We start from the raw sequence: 14,541 nt of genomic DNA, 5'->3' as shown, positions 1-14,541 counted from the left end.
ATCCCTTTTGTAGTAACAAGTTTAAAAATAATGAAAATAAACTTGCTAATAAACTTGCTATTTGGGTCCTTCTTTTTAAACCTGTCTAAGAGTATTTGATGAGCAGCTTTCTATTTATGTTTTTTGTAATTTGGGGTCAAAATTGAACTGTTAAAAATATATTTTAAGGATAACTAACCTCGCAGTGGTAGGCAGCCTCTTTAGACAGGGAAAACTCAATTAGGGTAATTTATAATCAAAAACTGAAATAGGTCTGCAGTCAGAAGCCAGCAATAGAAACAAAGCAGAATGAATCAGTTTTTAAGGGGAAAAAATGGTAAGGATTGGTTGAATGTAGGATCTGTACCAGTGTTAGAAATATAAACATTGGAATGCTCTATCTTTGAGTCTCAAAGTTTGTTTTGATTTCAAGTAAATTGAGTTTAAGATAACAATCTACAAAACGAACACTGAAATTTTCTTACAGTTTTTTTTCTACTACATCTTTGACGAGTGTTTTGAAATAACCACTTGTGTTTTTTTTCTGTTTCATTATTTAACCAATAGCTATGTTGTCAGCTAGTAGCCACTTAGGTAAAGAGGATTTTCTCAGATTTCCAACTTCCTACTATGGTATATTAATGTTCCTGCCCCGTGATGGTCAGGGTTACAGGTGAATGGTTGCAATTAAATAATTGCATCTGTGTCATCAGACTCTGGTATCCAGTCTGCTTCTATCCCTATGTTTCTGAGTCACCCAGTACTGTATCTAAACTAAAAGTACAAATGTGGGATCATGGGAAATGGCAAATGGTTTGACTGCACAAGGGCCTGTAAAGAAAAGATTAAAAGGTCTTGAGGAAGTTTGAAGGATGTCTGGGGTAGAGACATGTTTGTTGTTAAACAAATGAGAATGGGCATGAACTGTGAAGAATAAAAAGCACTGATACATTGCTCTCTCTGGACATAGGAATGTGATATCCTGTTTATGAAAGGTTGTCATAGGAATCTCATAAAGGGATTTCTCTGCCTAACAACACCTTATCCATAATTCCAAAAATACAAAGATCTCTGAAATTCAACAGTTATTTTTCTTCTTGCATAGTTCTCATTGTATAATTTTAATTGAGACAAAATTGACATATAACATTATATTATTTTCAGATGAACTAGGTAATCATTTTAATATTTGTACATATTGCAAACTGATCACCACAGTAAGTGTGTTAACCTCATCACCACACATAATTACAATGCTAAGGAGCTTACTGCCTATGTTTTCTTCTAGGACTTTTATGGCTTCAGATTTTAAGTTCAAATCTTTAATCCATCTTGAGTTCATTTTTTAATATGGCATAAGATAGTGATCCAGTTTCATTTCTTTGCATGTGGCTGTAAGGTTTTTTCAATACCCTTATTGAAGGAACTTCCCTTCCCCATTGTATGTTCTTGATTCCTTTGTCATAAATCAATTGACCGTATGTGCATGGGTTAACTTTAGCATCTCTATTCTGTTCTGGTCTTAACTATTATTAATAAAGCCAATAAATTAAAGACCCCAAAGATACCTCATTTTCCAACACAGTAAGGATGACATTAGTGAGAGTAGCACCAACAATACTAAGAATTTAGGTGATAGCTCTCTTCTGTGGGAAGGGGAGGACAGGGAGACTAAACTCACTACTAACAACAGAAAATGAATAATATCCCCAAACAATGGAGGTCAGTGGCTTTGGTTAACCATCAGAAACCTGGTGCATGCAATTGCTCATAATGACCCTCAAGTCATCTGTCACTGTTGTACCAGTGCCTTTTTTTCTGCTCACATCTGTGTCTGCAACAGAGATGCCTTATAACCAGTGATGGAAAGGTTTGGGTCCTTAAATGGGTCCACTTGGTATGTGGACATAGATGAGAACTATATATGCATAACAACTGCATGAATTCCTCATTCAGGGTAAGATAGTAGTGATGGTATAAGATATTTAGGAATTAACCTAACTAGAGAGATTAAAGATCTGTACTCTGAAGAGTATAGAATACTTATGAAAGAAATTGAGGAATACACCAAAAAATGGAAAAACAGTCTATGCTCATAGATTGGAAGAACAAATAATTGTTAAAATGTCTATATTACACACAAAGCAATCTACACATTCAATGCAATGCTTATCAAACCACCACCAGCATTTTTCACAGAGATGGAACAAACAATTCTAAAATTTGTGTGGAACCAGAAAAGATCCCTACTAGCCAAAAGAATGTTGAAAAAGAAAACCAAAGCTGGAAGCATCACAATTCTGGACTTCAAGCTGTATTACAAAGCTGTAATCATCAAGACAGTATGGTACTAGCACAAAAACAGACACACTTATCAACAGTATAGAACAGTATAGAATAGAAAAACCAGAAAAGCAGGAAAGAATACCCAATCGAAGAAGTCTCTTCAACAAATGGTGTTGGGAAAACTGGACAGCCATATGCAAAAGAATGAAACTGGACCATTTCCTTATACCATACACAAAAACAAATTCAAAGTCAAATTCAAAATGGATGAAAGACCTCAGTGTGAGACAGGAATCCATCAAAATCCTAGAGGAGAACACAGGCAGCAACCTCCTTAACTTTGTCCAGCAATTTCTTGCTAGACTCGTTTCCAAAGGCAAGGGAAACAAAACCAAAACGAACACTTGAAACTTCATCAGGATAAAAAGCTTTTACAGCAAAGGAAACAATCAACAAAACTAAAAGGCAACCTATAGAATGGAAGAAGATATTCACAAATGACATCAGATTAAAGGGCTAATATTCAAAATCTGTAAAAACAAACAAACAAACAAACAAAAAAACACTTAGCAAACTCAACACTCAAAAAACATTTCTCCAAAGAAGACATACAAATGGCTAACAGACACATGAAAACATGTTCAACATCACTTGACATCAGAGAAATACAAATCAAAACCACAATGAGATACCACCTCACACTGGTCAGAATGGCTAAAATTAACAACTCAGGAAACAACAGATGTTGGCAAGGATGCAGAGAAAGGGGAACCCTCTTATACTATTGGTGAGAATGCAAACTGGTGCAGCCACTCTGGAAAACGGTATGAAGGTTCCTCAAGAAGTTGAATGTAGAGCTACCCTATGACCCAGCAATTGCACTACTAGGTATTTATTTAAAGGGTACAAAAATAGTGATTCAAAAGAGTACATATACCCCAATGTTTATAGCAGCAATGTCCACAACAGCCAAAATATAGAAAGAGCTCTGATGAATGGATAACGAAGAGGTAATATACATACATACATATGCATACATGTATGCATACTAAATTATACCCCTGAAATTAGTAATACATTGTATATTAACTAAACTGAAATTAAATAAAAAATGTTTACAAAGATAAGAAAACAACACATAAACACATACATGTATGCATATGTATGTATGTATATGTATATATATAATATATTTCATTATATATGTATATATGGATTAATAATATGCATATAATAGAATATTACTCAGCTAACAAAAAATGAACTCTTGCCATTTGCAATGATGTGGTTAGAAGTAGAGGGTATTATGCCAAGAAAAATAAGTCAGACAAAAACCATGATTTCACTCATATGTGGAATTTAAGAAACAAAACAGAGGAACAGAGAGGAAGAGAAGGAAAAAATAAGATAAAAACAGAGAGGGAGGCAAACCATAAGAGACTCTTAACTATAAAAAACAAACTGAAAGTTGCTGGATGGGAGGTCGTGGGGTGGAGGGAGATGAGGTAATTTGGAAACAGGCATTAAGGAGGGCACTTAATATAATGAGCAGTGGGTATTATATGCAACTGATAAATCACTAAATTATACCCCTGAAATTAGTAATACATTGTATATTAACTAAACTGAAATTAAATAAAAAATGTTTACAAAGATAAGAAAACAACACATAAAAAAAAATAATAATGGCGATGGAAAATCGTCATTGAGCAGAAGTTCAAATCGTTCCCTGGTAATCTACTTTATGTAAACAGAAACGTGGCTCAAGCTTAGTGTAGGTATGGAATAATGGACAATGATAAATGGCTTGACCGATCAGGGGCCTAGAAAGAGAAATGAAATGAAAGATCAGTTTCAAGGAGTTCTGGGTAGAGGCCTGTACATGAACATATGAAAATAGTCATGTACTGTGGGGATCTTCATATCACACCATACTGGGCACCAGCAGTCCAACAACATGGAAGAGCCAATAAACACCCTGATCAACAAAACTGAATGGGCTAGTTGAAATGAGCCAGCCTCTGGCCGGCAACCATCCCCATGTTGACACAAAGGAGACCTAAGAGAAGTATCCATGAGAACAGAGATGCAGGTTATGCATGGGCCAATAATATGGGCTACTACTTTCCAAAGCCTTAGAATGTACAACCTGTCAGCAACAGAGACCAGAGCTGAGCCTTCTTTCTATATGGCATCAACTAGCTACTTGGTGGTCAGCTGAATAAACTGGATCTCTTCCACCTTGAAAATAATAATTCATTTTGAGAAGAATCAATACATATTATGGCTATGGAGTTGTGTTTCCTAGGGATGGAGCCCTAGGAAAGGAGACCTAGGAGACCACTGTCCCAGGGTCTATAAAACATCATCTCTCGGGGCACCTGGGTGGCTCAGTGGGTTGAGCCTCTGCCTTAGGCCCAGGTCGTGATCCCAGGGGATCGAGCCCCGCTTCAGGCTCTCTGCTCAGCAGGGAGCCTCCTTCCCGCCCCCCTCTGCCTGCTGCTCTGCCTACTTGTGATCTCTTTCCCTCTGTCAAATAAATACATAAAATCTTTAAAAAAATCATCTCTCACCATATAATATTGGGTTGAGTCAAAGGACCCATTTGATAGAACAGGGGGTTTGCAGCTGATCCTAACACATGGTCCACCAGCCATCTTATATATCATGTCATTTGAAAGATGCTGGCCAGATAGAGCAACGAAATAGCCTGCTGGAGGCAAAGAGCTAGTTTATAGGAGATACTTTACAGTGATACCATTTTCTCCAGGACAGTATCCCTTTAATTCAAAGACCTTTTTATGATGTTGTGCCTCAATAAGAAAAATATGTTGGTCCAGGAACCAAAGTGTAGAAGCAGGATTAATTCCACTTACTATCATCCTCAGTGACTCACTTGGCAAATTTGTGCTTCTCATCCCTGTCATTCCAGGTGCTTTTCTCTCAAAAGGGGAATCTTTCCATCAAGACACACAGCAAGACCCCTGTTTAACTATAAGCTAATAATTGCCTCCTAAATAATCCATGCTTCTCTTGCAAGTGACCAGAATGCAAGTGGTAGCATATCATTAAGGGTAATTGACATTTTTCACTAGTAGAAGTAATCAAAGGGGACAGGAAACAATATTTTTAATATGCAGATAATCATTTTGATACCTCTTGGTGCCCCATCACCAAGTTTTGATGTTTGATGGAAGAATTCAGTAACCTTTTTCTGAAAAGCGCTTGGTGACCTAAGGCTCAGAAACCTTGGTGAGGGTGGTCTGAGCGATGCCACTGGAATGAAGGATTTCTTCTCTCAGCTGCTGGAAAGTTTGCCAGAAGAAGGCCTCCAAGTGTCAGCCCTTTTTGATCACAAAAAGATAACAGCACCTAAAATCCTTTTTTCCAGCAGCAGCCTCTATTCAATGACTGGTCAAAACGGAGGGTATGAATACTCATCCTCCTCACTCAAATTTGAAACAACTCTAAAGGACTGCACCAAGTCAAGAACTTCCCATGTGGCTGCCTCAAGCTCTTGTTGGAACATTCCCCTCTGCTCAATCCTGCCTCCTTCAATTCTCTTCACCCGGTTTTGGTCCCAAGAGTATATCCAAATAACATCCTTCCCTGTACCTGTCACAGAGTCTGATTCTTATAGCAAGTAGCCCGAGACAACATATTTATTTAAGGGCACTACTTTAGACATTGCTGAAAATGTTATGTACTATATGATATAACTGCCATATTTGGGTCTTTTTTAATCTGAAAAATTTTGAATTCTAAAACACAGTTGGCTCCAAAGTTTTAGAGAAGGGATAAGGGACCTGTGTTTACCAAACATAATAGTTTGTTGTTGTTGTTGTTTTAAGATTTTATTTATTTATTTATTTGACAGAGAGAGAGAGAGATCACAAATAGGCAGAGAGGCAGGCAGAGAGAGGGGGGGAAGCAGGCTCCTCGCTGAGCAGAGAGCCCAATGCAGGGCTCGATCCCAGGACTCTGGGATCATGACCTGAGCCGAAGGCAGAGCCTCAACCCACTGAGCCACCCAGGTGCCCCAAACACAATAGTTTTAATAAGGAATAGAGACTATGAATCTTTTATGTCTGCCCATGACCAACACTTCCACCCTTTGAATCTTCCTTCATCTTTGAAAAAAAAAAATCCGTTTTCTTCTACTACTGCTGGGCTCAAGAATCTTTCATAACCTTTGCTCTCCAAGAAGGTTCACATTTCCTTCTCATAATATTAAACAATCGATATTTAGAAGATTTAATATTCATCTTTACATTTTATTACATTATATCTTTCCCAGCACAAGTAAGTATTTTCTAGGGAATAACCTTAAATTTTCTAGATTATTAAAATAAAAATTAGCAAATTTTCCTCCCCTAACAGTTCAGGATTATTATATATAGTTTTCTCTTTGACGTGTTATAGAAATTGCTTGATGACAGGAGAAGGTAATCGCTAGAATGATCCCAATCAAGACTTCGAATGATATGTTTTATTCACATCTGTCATAAAGATTGCTTCCTTGTAAACATGGTGGTTTTTGAAGTGTTCTCTGGCATTCTGGCTCCATCAAGTGGTAAAATTGACATGAAGCTTTCAGTTTCATTTCCATGCTAGAATTTCTATAAAGGCTCTATCTGTAATAATATGTCTTTGTTTCAAAGCACAGACATTTTGAACTTGGAAATTCTAATGATTTTTTTTTTTTTTATGAACAAAGAGGTGGATTATTTTAAAACTGTTGGTATAGAAATTAAAGAATCCCATTTTTCCTACTACTTGTAATTTGATTCTTTGAATATCTTTAAACTACCATTTGCTACTCCAAAAGGGTGTTGTTAGACCTCGGGTCCTCACTGACTTTTGGCCAGAGACAGTTCCTTACCACAGGGGTCTCTCCATATGACGGCTCACAACATGGCATCTGGCTTTTCTCTTTGAGCAATGGATCTAAGAGAGAAGGAGTAAGAAGGGAAAAAAGAGTAAAAAGGAAGTCACAGCCTTTTTGTGGCCTAATCTCAGAAGTGAAATCCTATCACTTTTACATTTATTTTTCCTCATTAGAAATGAATCACTAGGTCCAACCCACATTCAAGGGGCGAGGGTTACACTATAGCGTGAACACCAGGAAGCAGGATCATTGGTCACTATCTTAGAGGCTGCCTACTACGACTGCTTTCCTGAAATAAATGTACAACCTCTAAAATGCTCATACTGTACAAAAGTTTAAATGCATTATCATTCACTTGTGGAAATTACTAATTTTATTATTAATAATAGGGTTTACTATGTTCATATATCATATATTTACTCATTAATTGTTACAACCCCATTTTTATTCATTAATTGAATGTGTGGTTCAGTGGATTGAGCATCTAGCTCTTGAATTTGGCTCAGGTCATGGCCTTAGGGTGGTGGGACCTAGACCAATATCAGGCTCCACACTGAGCATGGAACCTGCTTGGGATTTTCTCCCTCTCCCTCTCCCTCTGCCTCCCTCCCCATGCAGGCATGCACATACTCTCTCCCTCTCTCTTAAAAAAAAAAAAAAGTTACAACTCTGTAAGGTAAGTACTATTGTATTCCCATCTATCAGGTAAGAAAACTGAGATGCAGAATAATTAAGTAATTTGGCAGGATTTGAAACTCTGCCATCTGTCTCTACAGGAGAATATAAAGTTTGACACAAATTTTAATTGTTACAAACAAATTGTAAATGGAAGATGAGAAAGTCCACTGAGAATAGAAATACAGAATTTTAGGAGTAAGTCTCAAGTTTCCATTACTCCAGCTGATACATTTTTGTAATATAAATATCATGATCTACTGCTGCTTTGCTTTTGATAGCCCTCATTTATACTGGTATACTGATATGATTGTTACCAATAATTCTTCACCCTCTAAAGTGTCCATGTTTGGGTGATAAATCATTAATCTTAAAAATAAGGCTATCAAAGTGTTTCAACATATTGGAAGAATATTTAACATCTCATTATTAGAAAAAAGTTAATCTTCCTACCATACCTCCAAGTGATTCTGACATGGTTCTAATACTGGACTAATAATCACTGTTCAAGATGGAAAATGTAAGGAACAGTAATGGGAAAATAGTATCATAGTACAGTTTATCTCAGTTAGTGAGCAGCACAAATCATTTAGCTAATTCCCACACACATGTAGAGTCAGAAACTCAAACATACTGAAAAAATAAATTATAACAATACCAAACTGTTTTAGAACTTCTCTATGACTTTGTCCTTTATGAGTGCAATGTAAAATGTGAATCTGGAAAAAAAAAATGTGAATCTGGTAAATTGATTAATTTTTTTTTAAAGATTTTATTTATTTATTTGACAGAGAGAAATCACAAGTAGTCGGAGAGGCAGGCAGAGAGACAGAGGGAAGCAGGCTCCCCGCCGAGCAGAGAGCCCGATGCGGGACTCGATCCCAGGACCCTGAGATCATGACCTGAGCCGAAGGCAGTGGCTTAACCCACTGAGCCACCCAGGCGCCCCAATTGATTAATTTTTTAAAGATTTTATTTAATTATTAGACAGAGATCACAAGTAGGCAGAGAGAGAGGAAGGGAAGCAGGCTCCCTGCTGAGCAGAGACCCCCCCAATGTGGGGCTCGATCCCAGGACCCTGTGATCATGACCTGAACTGAAAGCAGATGCTTTAACCCAGTGAGCCACCCAGACACCCCCAAATTGATTAATTTTATCAGTAAAAATATCCCAACTAGATAGATTATGCTCCAAGATTAAAATTTTAAAAAAAAAGAAAAAAAGCTGCTTATGTTTGTTAAACTAAGGCAGGTGAATGCCTATATAATCAATAAAACATGTTCATTTTTAGAATTAATAAGGAATAAATAGATTTAAAATTGTTGAAAGATGCACTACAACGTAAATATATAGAAAAGAGCTAAGAACATGTAAATTTCCAGATAATGCTGTAGTAGGGAGAAAGGGTGTGCTTTGATCTTTAGCCAGGAGAGGGCGTTACATGACTGCCATATGATGGTGTTTTACATTTATAAAAATTTGGAAGACTAAATCTGTGAAAAAAAGTGATGAATCATAGCATCCAAACCTATACACCGAAATCATTTAATGAAGATATTTTCCAAATTATATTGTTTAAAGTATTCAGCTTTCTTTCTGAGAATTTAATAAGCTTTATTTCAATATACATATGGTTTATTAGAGTCAAGGGTTTAAGATGGAGGAGGACAATTCAATTGTTAAAACTTAAAGGACAGTAAAAGCTTCTACTCTAAGCTCTTCATTCTACCAATGATACTACTAAATTTCCAGAGATGTTATGTGGTATGCCTGCGATCCAAGGCTGGCACTGTCATCTGAAACTGAGTCTCCTCTAACTATCCATCTCAGACTGGCCTCCCATAGTATTCAGCTCACGTCACATCAGGGCATCACTCTGGACCCTGACATAGGGGCTTATCTCAGAACCTGAGGGAGCACTGACAGCACCAGAAGTGCCAGTTCACTCCCAAACACTGAAGTTAGTGCAGTTGGAATATAAACATTTTTATCATGCTTATACTTAAGAAATAAGTAGAATAAAACACAAATTCCCCTTTCCTGAAATGAAATCCAAATGCTCCCCAGTGAAAGGGGGACTGCACAAGAAAAGAGAGCAAAACCCTATATCAGTCTTCTACTGGCCCAAATAATGTTGGTCTCTGGTCATAGAATGGTAGCATTACAGAACTAAAAAATTAGCAATCAGATTGTTTCTCTTATTTATAAATATTTTATACATAAAGAATCTAAGGCCCTTGGAGGTTAAGTGGTTGGCTCGAGAACACAAACCTGGCAAGTGCCAGAGTAATAGATCACTTAAGATCTGTGGAAGGCAGAATTCTATGATGACCTTCTCTGCTTGTGTTGCCTAAATGATTAAATTACCTTATAGGGCAAAAGGAGTTTTGCAGTGCAATTCATGTTACTAATTATTGACCTTCAAATGGAGAGTATCCCTGGGCACCTAGGTAGCCCAGTTGTTTGAACATTTGAGTCTTGATTTAGGCTCAGGTCATAATCTCAGGGTCATGGGATGGGGCCCTGTGTAGGCTCCATGCTCAATGGGGAGTCTTCTTCTCTCCCTTTCCCTATGCCCCTCCCCCACTAATTCTCCCCCCCCAAAAAATAAATGAATCTTTTTCTAAAATTAAAAAAATAAAATAGAGATTATCCAGGTGGGCTTAACTTAATCACATAAACCCTTTCAAGGAGGATATCAGAGATGTTTAAAGCACGAGAGAGATTGGACATGAGGAACAAATGATGTCCATTGCTGAGATGGAGGATCTGGGTGATGTGAAAAGCAGAGACTGAAAGCAGTCCCCAGCTGACAGCTGGCAAAAAAAATGAAGACCTGTAACTGTAACTGAATTCTGCCAACAATGTGAATTCGGAAGCAGATTCTCCCCCAGTGCATCCAGTTAAGAATACAGCCTCAGCGGGCCCCTTGCTTTCAGCCTTGTGAGACCCTATACGGGAAATCAGGTTGAAGCCACATGGAATTTACCTGTAATTATGAGATAATAAATGAATGTTCTTTTGATCTGTTAAATTTGAATAATTTGGTCTATAACAACAGAAAACTAATCTCAAATGCTTTCTGCTTTCAGGTCTAACCTGAAAGCACTAAGCATTTGAGATTTTAAGAAAAAGGAACTTTCAGCAAAAGCATTTTGTTACACAAAGGATAAATGAGGAAGGAAGCTAAATGGAAGACAGGAGATAACTCTGAGTGTCAACTGCAGAAATCACCCCCAAATCAGAGGGGTGATGGGAAGTGTGCTACCAGAGTTTCAGGAGTGAAGTCACACAGCTGAAGTTGGAGCCACAACAGCCTGTCCAGTGAGCACTGAGCCATTGCATGAGCTGTGGTAGCTTCTAGACACCCAGCCTGAAGCACAGAAATGTGTGCATCTTCTTTCTTGTCAACTTCCAGTCTTCCACTAAGGTCTCCCATTGGCCAGACTCTGCTAAATACTGGCGGATACAGGAGCCTGTGAAAGATAGCCTGCAGAGTCAGCCTTCTGCCACACACAGCAGAACAAGGAAATGACAAGAAATGAATCTTAAGGCAAATAGGCTTAAGACAGGCACAGATGGCATCAAAACCTTCAAGAAGCCAAGGCAGTTGGAGTTCAGGCACTGTGCCCGATTATTTATTTATGTTCTCTCTCTTAGTTCATAGGTGGTATTAATTTTCTTCTTTTTTTCTTCTTCTTCTTCTTCTTCTTCCTCTTCATCATCATCATCATCATCATCTTTTTTATATTCCTGTTTTACTGACTAGGAAATTGAGGTCCAGAGATGTTAAAAAATGTCCCCAAATTGTGTTGCCTTAAATAATAGGCCTGGTTTTAAACACAGGTTTACGTAACTCTCACTAGCCAACTTACAGGTGTAACTAGGAGCACTACAGATGCTTACCATTTGAAATAGTAGGAAAAAATACGAACAAGGCAGAAAAATGACATGCAGTTTTAGAGTTTACTTTCTTAATAAAGGACTTTCATCTGACTGAAAAAGAAAATATATTTTAGATTGTTACTTTCAATAGTTCAACGCTTCAATACATAACATTTTGTGTTCACCTATTGGGGTTAAGTTTATGATTTCCTCAGTCATGATATGTTTCCTCTTTTGATGACAGAATTAAATCTGCATGAATCCTCACAAGATTAATTTGTACACACATTCTCAAAGTTCCTTTCTCAGTTTTACATTCTGAAGATTTATGTTGCAGTAATCTAGTGTGAAGGAACTACGTGCTTCTTTTTAGCATTAATTATAAAATATATTAACAATAAAATATGCCACAATAGAAATACAAGGATAGAAGAAATATTTATTGTATAGCAGGCACGCCACATATCTCTGAAATTCAGTTGTATCATTGGTAGAATGAAGATCGTACAGTAGGAGACTCTTAGTGTCCTTTAAGTTTTAATAACTGAATTATCCTCCTCTATCTTAAACAGTTGACTACAATAAAACATAGCAACCATATGTATCTTGAAATAAGGTTTATTAAATTATCAGAAAGGTCATCAGGTATAAACAACTTTGACTGTAGTGGAGGAAAATATTCATACTTCTACTTGTGTTTTTCTTCTAAAATGAGAAAGAAATTAGTCTTTTATACTCTTGAATATATGGATTGATGCTGGCTCCTTCATCTCTGCTCTGCAGGTCAAATCCTTGCATAGCTACCACAATCCTTAAAACATCCAGGGCATCCTGACATTTTGAAAGCAACATTCTTACTTTTTGGTCTTTTAATACAAGTTCCTCAAGTATTAAAACCTTTCTGTCCCCATTAAATGTTTATAGAAACATTATATCATATAAACTGCACTAATCTTAAAAAATTAGACAAGTAGCTTAAAAAGTTCCTTCAGTAAAATTGTTTATATATAGCTCTGATAATGCAAGTATAAAGAGAAAAGCAGTAAGAAAATGATTGACCTGATACTTCTAATATTAGTTCTTTTTTAGACATAAGGAAATAAAATTCATGATGATTTAATTAAATATACCAGGTCAATCACATCATTCTCACAGAACTATATTCTTACTAATCATAGTTTTATTGAAAGGAAAAATGATTATCATTACAAATAAACACAAATCATTTAATGTATCATATTTTATATATTTTTTCTTTATCACCTGTTTTTGTATTTCTATTTTCCATGTGTTTTACACTATGACAATACATGAGTACTGTTGCAACTGGATACAAAAGAAACTAAACTGGGGTATAAATATTAGGGTGCATACTCAAAATATGTTGGGAGAACCTTGTTTAGAGAATCTTAAGAATACAGAAATACCAAAGAATAATCTGTAGTTTTTACTTTTATTAGCTAATGGTTAATTCATTAGTGTGACTTTGAAGTGTTATCTGATAGCATATCTTTTATTTTTCAGATAAGCCTTTTATGTAGAGAACCTGTGAGTTAGAAATGACTTCCTTTCTTCATACATATGAAATGTTTTACAGTATATAATATATATAATGTACTAATTTATTCATTTATTTTCACACATTCATGAAGTACTTACTGAATAATGTCTAAGTCCCAAGCAGTGTTCTAAGTGAGACAAGATAACAGTAATCAAAATAAAGTGTCTAGTCTTATGTAACTTTCTAATACTTTCTAATATCAGACACTATTTTAGTACAGTCAAGCTGCTAATAGACTGAGTAGCTTAAACAACAAATATTTTTTTCTCACAGTTCAGGAGGCTTGGGAAGTCCAAGGTCAAAGTACCAGCAGATGTACTGTCTGGTGGGAGCTCACTTCCTGGTCCATGGGTGGCCACCTTCTCATTGTGTCATCACAAGACTGGGGGGGTAGTGGGGGGCAATAAGGAGAAGGCTCTCTGGAGGTCTGTTTTATAAAGACACTAATCCTATTTACAAGGGTTGTGCCCTTAGAATCTAAACACCTCTCAAACGCCTCATCTTTTTTTTTTCCCCAAAGACTTCATCTTCTAATACTGTTGCATTGGGGTTTGGGACTTCAGCATAAAAATTTTGGAGGGGTGCAAATATCCAGTCTATAACAGACACTAGCACTATCTAACCTCATTTTGCCTTATAGTTACAATTTTCACAACATCTTTAAATTTAATTAATTAATTCATTTAGTGCTGAAATTTTCTTTATTCAAAACCTTATAATCAATCATAATAGATTAAGAAGAAAATTCTGGGGGCACCTGGGTGGCTCAGTGGGTTAAGCCTCTGCCTTCGGCTCAGGTCATGATCTCAGGGTCCTGGGATCGAGCCTCACATCGAGCTTTCTGCTCAGCAGGGAGCCTGCTTTCCTCTTCTCTCTCTGCCTGCCTCTCTGCCTACTTGTGATCTCTGTCTGTCAAATAAATAAATAAATAAATAAATAAATAAATAAGAAAATTCTGATTAAAGAAGTGTCTTTAAGTCTCATTTAGTTTGATAGTTATTTGCCAGAGAAAGTGGCTGCTGAGGTAGAGTTGCAAGGAATTCAATTTGAATACCACTACTCTAAATGATAGTTTTCTTTTATAATTATGCTGTTGCCTACAAAATATTTGCTTTTTTATAGATTCAAATCTCTTACACCAGATTTGTTTTTGTTTTTTTTGTTTTTTTTGTTTTTTTTTTAAGATTTTATTTATTTATCAGAGAGAGAGAGAGAGGGAGAGCGAGCGAGCACAGGCAGACAGAATGGCAGGCAGAGGCAGAGGGAG

The 14,541-nt window shown here is 36.7% G+C and overlaps 1 long non-coding RNA gene across 2 annotated transcripts in view; it reads right to left on the bottom strand.

The window, feature by feature from the left end:
- The window catches only part of LOC309863293, a 60,644-nt gene extending 47,013 nt beyond the window's left edge, over positions 1-13,631 (bottom strand). For both annotated transcript variants that reach the window (XR_014310971.1, XR_014310972.1), the window contains exons 1-2: positions 13,546-13,631; positions 7,148-7,212 (exon numbers count right to left, since the gene is read on the bottom strand). This is a non-coding gene — a long non-coding RNA (uncharacterized lncRNA). The remainder of the gene's footprint in view (positions 1-7,147; positions 7,213-13,545) is intronic.
- Positions 13,632-14,541: the final 910 nt, after the last annotated feature.

This window comes from Mustela nivalis, assembly GCF_964662115.1.
Source record: "Mustela nivalis genome assembly, chromosome: 4".
Lineage (NCBI taxonomy): Eukaryota > Metazoa > Chordata > Mammalia > Carnivora > Mustelidae > Mustela > Mustela nivalis.
This window is presented reverse-complemented; position numbering and strand designations above follow the sequence as displayed.